The following is a 10,159-nucleotide window of genomic DNA, read 5'->3' as shown; positions in this document are numbered from 1 at the left end:
ATCTGTTTTTGATTTTGGACATAAAAGGGTCTTAATTTTATAGAAAAGACATGATGGGACTATGTATTATTCAAAGATCCCAATTGTCAATATAAATATTATGATCTTGTTCAACAGTGAGGGGATTGTATTCATTTTGGCAATACTCAAAATGCAATCAACCATAGATTATGAGTGCCTTTAGACACTGTGCAATGATGCATAAAACCAATCAATTATCCTTTTTGGCTAGGTTGATCTGGCACTGAGACTGGAAACCTGTTCTATTGTGAATTGTATGCACCTCAAAAATACATACAAACTATTTTCTTGTTTCTGTTTGCTTAATTAATATACATGACATTCCTAGTTATGCTGGGCATGGGAATCTTTATCACCAAATTTTCACATGTCCTACTTCTATGAAATTTATCCAGGAATGAAATAAACCCAGTTTATTTATCACTCCTTAGAACCTTGTTATATGTATCCGTTTGTCTCAGCCTCATGTGGTACCCCAAGTGAATGTGTGCAGCACAGAGCTCACAACTGTACAGCATACTGTGAGATTTTTGCAGTGTTTTGAACTCCACATGAAAGTAAAGGACTAAATGTGTTTGTGGTCAGATTCCCTGAAGAATTACTTGAATTATTTTGTCAGTATAGGTCAGTTTGGATCTTTGCCGCTGCTGCTATTTGTAATCCTCATCAGAAAAAAAGACAACTGTGCCAAACTCTGCATCCTGTCAATCTGCTTATATGAAACTCAGCAGCATCAAGAATTTTTTTCTGTGCTATAGAGTGGCCTCCCACAGAGGAACAAAGGAATCGGAGAAAGATATCGTAATCCTTGAGCTTCCTACACATCACTCTGCCTTATATGAAATGGTCAAAATCCCTCTCTTCTTAGCTAAATAAGCAGGTTCATTTAATTCTTGATTCCAATCAGCAATCCAGTTCACCATTATATTAAAAATGGCACATGCTGTTTTATCACAACAGTAAGTCTTAGAAGTTTTCTCCACATTCCTTAGTACGTGTTGCATTTAGAGGATGCTCCCTTCAATCATACTATTACTATCTTGACAGTCTAGTCATTGTTATTCAGGAGGACTTCTTGATGCTTATCTGGAAGTTGTTCAAACTTGTCAAGAAGATCACATAGCGATGACCTTGAAATCAGAATGAATGAGGCCTTTGTGTTCTATAAATCAAAACCAGTCAACACAATGCTTCCATTTTTCTCCTGGGAGAAAAGAAGGTAGCTACCTGTGCCTGTAAGCTTCTGCACTTGTAGATAATATTTGTAATTAATGCAGAACTAAACCCCTAACATATGAGGTAGAAAAAGCACACCTTAAATAAAGGAAATTTTTCAAAACTAGTGTTCAGCAGAAGCTGTTAGAGCAAGAGAAATATTGAGTGTCAGAGAAGGTAGTGAATATATATGATTCAAAGTCTTTGAGGAAAACTTTAAAGACATTCCAGAAGAGCCTAACATAATTAAAAGTTCTGTATATAGATAAATGCATTAAAGGGATAACCAAATAGCACATTAGAGAAAAGTGTGTTATTGAAAGACAGCAAAATATATTTATGCTTAGCTTGCTATAGCAAAAAATATGGTACTTCTCAACATTTTAGATTTGGAGTTAATGAATAGCATTACATATAAAATAGCTGGAAATTAGAAAAGAAAAAATCAAACTATATTCCCCAGGTATAAATTCTTGTGAACCCTTACGAATAAGCAATAGGGAAAAGTAACTTCTCTTACCAGAAAGAGAATTATCACCTTGATAGTATGGAAACCTTCAGTATTCTTTTCAGCAGTGTAACAGTTTGACCCCAGACTATGCTGAGAAACTCACAATAAATAAATAAATAAATAAATAAATAAAAATTAAAAATGTCTTGGCATTCTGCACAACAACATAAAGCTCTATGGGCAACTGAAATGAATTAGAGACTGAGCAGCTACCTTCTGAGGAGAAACTGAAAAAGCTGGGACTCCAAAAGTGGAAGGAGAAGGCTGGGGAGAAAAGTGATGAAAATAGTGGTTAAAGCAGAACCACTAGTTCACTGTATCTCATAATATGAGAATTTGATAAAAATAATAGGACAGCAGCTTAAAACATGTCAAACAAAGCATTTCTTTAAACACAAGGTAGTGGGCTTCTGGAATTTGCTGTCACATGAGACTGTAGAAGCAAACAGTGACAGCAGGTTCAAAAAGGGATTAGGCAAATAAGGGACATCTCCATACGGTAGGGATGTATTTTTCATGTCCCTAACACAATAATGGTGTGTCAAGTGGAAGAGGAATGGATCTCTGAAAATGGTGAGGCTTGTTACTCACCATGGATAGACTCTCCTATTGCCACTGCTGAAGGCCAAAAACAGAGCTGGAGGGACCTTTGTTTTGACCTAATCAGGCCTTTCTTACGTTTTTAATGTGAAACTAAGAGCTCTATTTAAATGCAAGCGCCAATCTGATAGGCATTACTAATCCTAAAAGTGACTATAAAACTTGAATAGTTAAATTTGTTGTTAAAATAACTTTCTTAATAAATCAGTGTCACTTATCTTGGCCTCATAAATGTCAAAACTGGGTATTTCTAGTAAAAACAATTCCAGTAAATTATGTCCTCTCTTTACAGGAATGTTGCTGCTTTCTGAATTTTAAGAATTTATGTTTATTTTAAATATACGGCTTGTTTATTTTAAGATTCTATATTGTATCACACAAAATGAAAGTACTACGTGGTTGTATGCATTTACAAATTTACAGCCAGCCTTAACCTATAAACTAGCATACATGTATTACAGATCATTAGAAATACAGTTGGTGCCAATAATATTTCCCATCAATAACACTCTGCTTTATTTTTACATTTATGATGTAGAAAAGTCCAGGCTATAAAATTTGTGGGTTATTTGGCATAAAAAAGAGCTGATCGTGTGAGGTTTTGCTGAGGATGAATTTAAAAAAGAGCAGTAGATTTTCATCACATCAGCTATAATTATACACAGATGCAATTCTTCCTCCCTCTATTATTTTAACTTTTAGAAAAGACACCCTATCTTTTTGTCTGGTTGCTTCATGAGAAATATAAAAGTAGCAGACAAAAAATGTTTTTCAAGCAAATGTGATGACTATCAGTAATCTTGTCTTCGAAATACTAAAGAAATTCAGTAGAATAACCCTGATTCTATGGAAATCCCTCAAAACATTCACTCTATCACACCAAGAAAAACAAAACAAAACAAAACAAAACAAAAAAAGACAAATGTTCTAAAATGAGTCGTTCTCTGTATGTAGTCTCTGTTTGACTAAAGAGAAAAGGTTTAGTTCAGAACCTTTTACTCAATGACTAAATTACATACCTTTGAGCCATGTAATGAATCTTCAAGTGCAGAGAAACCTGCCCCATCTCTGTTTCCATTTTGAAGTTCACTTTGTGATGGACTGGTTTCCAGTAAGATTCACAAAGCCCACCTAGGCTGCGCTCTGCAGGTAGGACCAAGTGAGTCACATGAACTACATCTGCATTCATAAGTAGCGTAGGCTAATAAGAAAGGATTTGTGGCATTGAAATGTTTGCATTGAGAGCTCAACATCCACAACACATGTATCAGGCAAGTTTAGTTATGGGTATTTCTAACATGGTCCTGTAGATGAAGAGCGTTAGGTGAGCTTTTGGAGTAAATCTTCTGGTTTAATCTTGTCCAAAAGGAATCTCGTCCCTGTGCTTTGAGACTGCTTTATGATGTGAATCATAAAGCATGGTAAGTTCCACAGAAACACATGCTAAAATGCTAATGCTAAAACACACCTATGGGAATCATCAACATTCAACATGAGTTAGAATTCAGTATTTTCGGCACAAAGGTCTTTCATGGTTTGAGTTACTTTCTAAAGGGTAAGTAGGTCATGTTGGGGAGGGATTGCATCTGATAGTTCTTTAACCTTCCTTTATTATGAGACTGGTTAAGGCTAGGGAAACTGTTAGGTATCTAAGCAAATATGAACTTCAAAGAATAACAAAAAAAACTAGTTTGCAAATATAAATATTTGCTTTAACTACAGCTATCCACCAGATGGTGTCCCACAACATACCGTTCAGGAGCTGCCTGAAAGAATGAGGAATGGTTCTACATGTATTTCACAGTTACCAACACTGGAGTTTTGAAATATGTAAATATTTTTCAATACTTGAACATTAAAGGGCAAATTTAAAATTTTATCAAAATGCCATATCTGGAAAAATCACGGTGAAAGGTGTTTTTTATTGCTGCAGTACTGTGTGCCCATTTTTTTGTCTTTCAATGAACCATGGAGGCAGGAAGCTGTCAAGTGTCCATATTTTTTTAAGTGTAGGAAAACTATATGTGTAGGGACTATTGACACTAAGCTAATCTATTCAAGCTGATTTAGTAGGAGAAGGTTGGGCATATATAAATAATAAATAAATAATCAACAGTCTAGTCAATGACAACATTTTGAAAAAGGGTAAAATAGATCCTTTTGATTACTGACTCAGCAGTTGAAAAATGTTGCCCATACCCATCTGTGTTCCAGACAAACTGAAAGAAATGGTTTATCTCTTTTCAGGACAAAAATTAGCACAAAAGAAAGATCTTACAATGGAGAACTCTGGTGTGTTTTTACTTAGAGTGTCCCACTGAATCTGTAGTAACAGTAGGGAAAGGAAATGTGACACACTAAGTAAAATCTCATGGAAAGCCACAAAATGAAAACTATACATATCCTTAGGTGGCTTAAAATGTTATCATTTTACTGCTTTTGTTCTTTGGTATGCACCTGGACCATAGCATTTTGTTGGTGTGTAGGATATCCATGTAATTGCTAAGGCCTTCTGAACATTCAAGAGTTTGCCCTGGTGGAATACAGAAGGAATTTCCATCCCTAGAGGATGGAAATTTTGGTCTGTATCTTCAGTATTCTCCCAAACATGTAACCTTGCCCCCAGAAAAAGTAATTTTCTAACAGAAGCTATTTGCATTATAAAAGAAACCTTGTAAAAGGTGTGGGCACATACAACTGTTTTTATCAAGGAATTATTCACTTTATTCACTTTGATACTGCTGAGAATCTGACAGCGCTATTCTTAAATTAGATTTTTGTCATGAATACCTCAATGTTTTTTACTCTGTGTACAGTAGACCTCATACCATATTCTTAGAGACAAAAGTAATTCTTTTGTTTTCAGCTGAGTAGCTTGGTAGGTCTTTGATAGACTGAATAGTGATGAAGGAGAGAGAAATTAAAAAAGGACTTAGAGATTACTGAAATCTGCACCTTGCAAGGGGAAATACTGGGTGGTATTATAGGGAAATGGAGAAATAGAGTGCTTTCCTTCTGTTCTTCTAAACACTTATCCTTGAGACAAGGAAATGCTGTATGAAAAACTACAGCCTATGGCACAGAACAATATACAGCTTGGCCGCCTTGTGTGGAAAATAAAAATAAAATAAAATAAAATAAAATAAAATAAAATAAAATAAAATAAAATAAAATAAAATAAAATAAAATAAAATAAAATAGAATAAAATAAAATAAAATTGTGAACAACAAATCCCAAGAAAGCACATTAAATGTTATCATGACTTAATTTTAAAATTAAAATGGTCCTGTTTTAAGAGGATTGCTCCAAAACCTCATACACACACAAAAAAAAAAAAAAAAAAAAAAGGAAAGATTTTAGATTATAGTTGACTATTATAAACAAAAATGGAAAATGTACATTTAAAAATGGTTTATATTGTTTTTATGTATAAGTTATCTATACCATATAAGTTGTGCTTCATACATAAATGTTCTATTGATAATTTATTTTAAATATTTGGATGATTTACCCTTTGGCAAGAGTGAGGCAGCATGGAGAACATAAACCAAGAATAAGTGTAATCTATTTCTTCTAGTGAAAAATATTTTTATTTGTTGAGATTTCTTTCTCAATGCACTAAATGCAGTTTTGATTTGACTTAATATTTCTAATTCCACATACTAAGTCCATTCTTTTCCAGACTTAAATAACTGCGTTTCAATGAATGGTGCAGCTACTCTTCAGCATGCTAGATCCTGCCTCACTTATGCACAGTTTTAGCTGAACTCTGTGATAGCTCTTTCTTCTAAAGAAATAGACATTTGAGTTCTAACTTGTATCGAGCTTTTTTGTATTTTTCAACATGCTTTATGACAGTATTGTAAGCTAACAAAACAAGCATTCACTGTATTCTCCATTTTCTTTCCACTCTAATGGAAAAGCCCGTAATGTTAACCATTTGCTGAATACTATTGCTTGTATTAGTTCCTTACATGCAGTTCTTCTTTTATTTCTAAATTACTGCTATGTGCAGTATTTTCTATATTAAAGGAGCATGGCAGCCTGGCAAACAGTTGCTGGTAACGTTCAGTCTGACACCCTCTTGTAGGGAAGCTGCAGCCTCACTGAGGCTTTGTATCCAACAACTGTCTTATCTGTATGCAACAATGTACAGAGCTGGATATCCAGATCTATCTCATAGGAAAGCTTAATGTTCCAAGCATTAGTGGTAAGACACCTTGACTATAATTATTCCAGTCCCAACCAAACCATTTCAATGCTTTTACCTTCCCAAGTATTTAGTGGACTGGTAAAGTTTACAACAACTAAGTAATTTGAAAAATCCAGCATCCTGCCCATTTTAAGCAGATGAAAAGGTGTAATTCTTTCAACAGTGACAGGATTTTAGTTCAATGTTTTCATACAAAACTTCCATGGCCCCAGGTATGCAATGTACCTCCGTGCCTGTTTGTTGCTCCCAACGCAGTTCAGTCACATTTAGGTGACTGTGAACGAGTGCAGTCTGCAAAGCCTGTTGGGGTTTTTCAGGCTGAAATCCACTTTATAAATGTAAAATATTGTATTATTACAGCTGCCTCCAAGAGAGAAGTTGTGTTTAGCAGAACATTCGGAAAGAAAATTTACAGAAATTTATTACAAGCTTAATTTTGTTTCCAAACCACAGTCACTAGAGATTCAAATTGTTTATCTTGAATGGTACCTGCCAAATTTTGATGAGATGAAATTCCCCCCTCCCCATTTAAAAGAGCAGGATTGACCACAGTCATACTTCAGACTTTAAAGTAACCTGCATTATTAGGTTTTCTTCACATTCCAACCCATCTGCCTTAGGGTATTAAACCCTACTTTCATCTCTTTGAGGTTCAGCATTTCCAAATCCAAGCCATAAGGCCATGTCTAGACTACAAACTGAAAAGTGGGTTTGAGTGCAGACATGCGCACACTCAGCCACATGTCCCACAAATTTTCCATCTATACTTTTGTACGTAGCCCACTTACAGCTTGGTTTTAAATAATCTATGCTGTTGTAAGGAAAAACAACCTCCCAGTACTTGCTGAAGAACCATTACTGTGATTGATTTTGCCTGGGTGCAGTCCAGGCAGCTTGCCTGAACAAAAGCTTGGCCCACACAAAACCACCGAGTATAATCAGTGTTTCTGAGTATAGTAAGTGTTTTTCCACCTCCTGGCACTTATGCTAAAATAATGCCTTGCTATTAGTTTAAGGGTTTGTGGTGTGAATTATGGGAGAGTTAGGTCTTGAGAATATTCTGAGATCCACACATGCTTGATAGTACAGATGCAAATCCTAGACCTTGTAATGGCCCCAAAGTCACAAGATTAGATTAATGAGATATTTTCAAGTACACCGCCAACTTTTGATGCTGGAGCCCAAACCAATTAGGGTACGGGATACGGCCTGAACTTTTACCATGCAAAGATTATGTGTGCCACAAAGCTGAAGGCTAGATTTGGAAAGCAAACAGTGCTGCTGCTTCTCAGATGTTTTGCTGAAGGTAATAAGGCAAACAATGAGTGACTTCAATCCTCTGCAAAATCCCTAGCCAAGAAGGACTTTAATAACCAAGAGTAATCCTGAAATATGACTACAGTTTGCAGCCTCTGTATTTCTGGGACTGTCTTCCTTCCTTTAATCTTTGTGTGTGGGATAATTAAGATATTTTGAAGTTCTTTCAGGTATTGTAGTTTCACAAAGTGGTGTTTAGTCTTATGTGGTGATGTGGTATTAAGTCACTGCTACATTACCTATTGTATCAAAATGAAGAATGGTTAGTGATACAAAGAGGAGTCAAATAGAACTGGAGGATTCCCAAGACTGCTTTTCAAGGAAGACCCCAGATTATTTACACTGGCATAACTGCATGTGGCATGAGAATGAAACCAGAGCCTCAATGCTGAATGCTCGTAGGAAGCAGTGCCTGTTGGAGGGGAAGGGGACTTCGAGGGAATGAGGGATTACATTCACTAATGACCTCTATGCAGACTAACCTTTTAGTCAAGAGGAATGAGAAAAAGTTAGGATAGGATAGGATAGGATAGGATAGGATAGGATAGGATAGGATAGGATAGGATAGGATAGGATAGGATAGGATAGAATAGAAAATATCCCACAAGAATCACTGAATCCAACTCCTGGCTCCACAACAGGACCACCCAAAAATCAGACCACATGTCTGAGAGTGTTGTCCAAACTACTTCTTGAACTCTGACAGGCTTGGTGCCATGACCACTGCCTTGGAGAGCCTGTCCCAATCCTCCCTCAGATGTTTGGAACAAGGTCTGGGAAGGACTGCCACCATATTATAAGCATAAGTGTGCTGACATGAGTGATAAACATTAAGTAATGGAGAAACTGAAAAATATGAACTATTTGTAACAAGATGGATAATCTAATATTCTATAGCTGCTATTCAATAAATATGAGTTCTGTTTAACATGGAAATGTGAATCTAATAATACAAATTAAATAAAAGCGAATAAAAGACCACATTGGTTTCTGCATATAGACTCTTAAAGTTCATATTGGCCTTTTAGATGCAACTGATAAAATACCATTTTCCTGTGTTGGTGATGACAAGCCATTGCTTTTTTATTTTTTGGACTATGAGATCTCATATGCCACCTACTGGACAGATGTTTTAAGTTAATTTAATGTGCACACTGAACGCAGATTATACACACACTGCCAGCAAATCTCCTTGTGATTTTACTGCATAGAGACTCAAAATACAATTCCTTTCAAGACAATTGAAAGATTTCCATTGACTTCAAGGAGGTTTGAATCAGACCCTTAGAAAAACTTAATGCTGTAGCAAAAGCATTCATTGTTCTTCCTTACTATTTATATACATGTATATATATTAAAAAAAAAAAAAAAAGAAAAAAAAAAGATCTATCTTAAGCAGTTTATTGCCAAACACATAACATTCTTGACAGCACATGTTTCCTAGAATGCAAAATGAAGCAAAGTGTTTGATGATCATATATACCCTTTGTAACATCATATTCATTCATTTTTGTTTATACTTGTTGACTAAATGAATAGTAATAAAATAACCACTTTCCTCACTTCATTTAAAAACAGAGAAAGTCATTAAAGTCTTACTGAGTAAATTAGTTCCAGTAGTTCAGTTTTAGTGCTTCTTTAACAGACCTTATAATGATACCAAGTGTTGACAAAAATTATGTATTGGGCTGCCCAGAACAAGTATATCTTGTTCTGAGTAAGATACTCTTCTTTAATGTTGTCCATATTATTTTTTAGAAGGAGCACAAAATATGTATTCTTTGCAAAATTTGTAACATGCTACATATGTAAATGCTGTACAGTTCAAGTAGGAAACAGGTGTAAAACTGGGTAACTGGATGTGGGACGGCATGGACTCAACTTTAAAAGTTCATATAAGTATTTAAGATAAGCATTTACTGACGTTTTCTACAACTATAAAACATAAATTATGCTAGAACTTCTTGAATTCCTATTTCTACTTAAAGGAGAAATAATTTAAGTATTCTTTAAAAGAAGAAAACTCTCAGATATGGTTCCTCAGTATTTTAAGGAGTTTTATAGCAACACCTAATTTGCATGTCACAGAAACCACTGAAATTATTTTCCACTGATTTTTTCATAAACGGGTGCAAAATGAATTGCCACCTACTAGTTAACAGAATCTCCTGAGAATGCCAATCTTATGAAAGCTGTCCCCAGATTGCCTCCTGGACCTGCCTGACCTACTAGCTCCTTATGGCATTGTGCAAGTTCACGGCCTTGGTAAGAATCTCAGATG

This window comes from Aythya marila, assembly GCF_965140915.1.
Source record: "Aythya marila genome assembly, chromosome: 2".
NCBI lineage: Eukaryota > Metazoa > Chordata > Aves > Anseriformes > Anatidae > Aythya > Aythya marila.
The sequence above is the reverse complement of the archived record's forward strand: the minus strand, read 5'-3'. Positions refer to the sequence as shown.